The sequence below is a fragment of the Mastomys coucha genome, chromosome X (genome assembly GCF_008632895.1).
Source record: "Mastomys coucha isolate ucsf_1 chromosome X, UCSF_Mcou_1, whole genome shotgun sequence".
In the NCBI taxonomy this organism is placed as follows: Eukaryota; Metazoa; Chordata; class Mammalia; order Rodentia; family Muridae; genus Mastomys; species Mastomys coucha.
The window spans coordinates 90,703,839-90,705,308 of record NC_045030.1 but is presented as its reverse complement, the minus strand read 5'-3'; positions in this window follow the sequence as shown (position 1 = coordinate 90,705,308).

Here is a 1,470-nt window from a genome sequence, read left to right as displayed (position 1 = left end):
AAAAAAAAAAAAACCAAAAAAAAAACAGTTCAGGGTGCTTTTTCTCAGGGCATCACTCCAACCTGCAATCTGTGGCTTCTGGGAAAGAGCTGGAGCCACCAGCTAGGTGGCTATTGGCAACTTATTGGTATCCAACTGGGATGAACATGCAGAATTGGAAGCATCTTGCTTTAAAAGAAGGAAACATGCCTGCTGGTCCTAACAGATTGCTGTGTTTGGGGACCTATCACCTACCACAGCATCCTGTTCAGGCATAGCAGGCTCCTGTCAAACAGAGGCCAGAAGACTGTAGGGGAATCTGGACATTCTGCACTGGTAGCTACCTGGGTGCCAGTGGCCACATGTCTTTGCTCATGCGCACTCTAAGTCCAAGTAGAAGCTCTTTCTCTGATTTTCCTGGCCCTTGGAGGCCCCTTGTGGGTGCAACCAGCTGAAACTAATTGCTTCCTGTAGCTGAAGCCTTTAGGAATCAAGGGTGGTGCTGGAGCTGCACCAGGCAGCTGTACTTACACTGAGTCTGCGCTCTTTCCCTTGTGGCTGTCTGTTCCAGGGCGCTTTTCCCAAAAGGCTGCTCCCCAACTGTAGCTCAAGGCCTCGACCCTGGAACTTTCTCTGATCAGTTGCACAGCTACTGAAACCCTCAGTACTTGGGTGTCTAGAAATCTCTAGGTTTGCTGATTCCTCTGTGGGACAGAACCCTGCTCCCCCAGACACTGTTGCAGAGTCACTAAGAGCAAGGCGATAGGGCTTTGCTTTTAGCTTGAACAGCTATGTGTCAACAAATGGAAAATGATTTGGCACCAAGTCTCCATCTGTACGAGCTGGAACAGAGAAGCATCAACCAGCCACTAGAGCCTTAAAGAGCGCCAAGAGTTGCACAGTTTGCTTATTAGTTAGCAGCTTCCTGCCAGAACTCTTGCTTCTTCCCTTGCCTGGCATCTTCTCTGCTTCTGGGATAAGAATCATTTGTGTAACACCAACTTAAGACAGACAGACATTCCATGGTTGTAATCAAGTCTGATACTTTCAGATGATCTAATCCACCTCCAATGCAGAAAAGAGAGAACAGGCACATTCATCCATTCTGCTGGGCCCCCAGCACTCTGTAAGAATAGAATTCCAAACACTTAATACTTTCAGTTCTATGACAGAAACTGAGTCTATGGATATGGTATTTTGTGAATGATCTGTTTGTTTGTTTGTTTGTTTGTTTTTGTTTTATTTTTGTGAATATCTTTTAAATAAAAAAAAGACTAAATCAAATTTTTAAATAGGGAAGGCTTTGTCAGATCTACTATGTACAGATATATATCATAACTTGCTGAAAGCTAAAACAATATCATTCACTTTAATACAAAGTTAAAGAAAAAATATAGGGCCTAGTGTAAGTAAGCCAAGGCTATAAAATATTTTATTCCTTCTTTTTTTTCCCCTAATAGGAATATTAAATCATATACTTGTCATAAATTA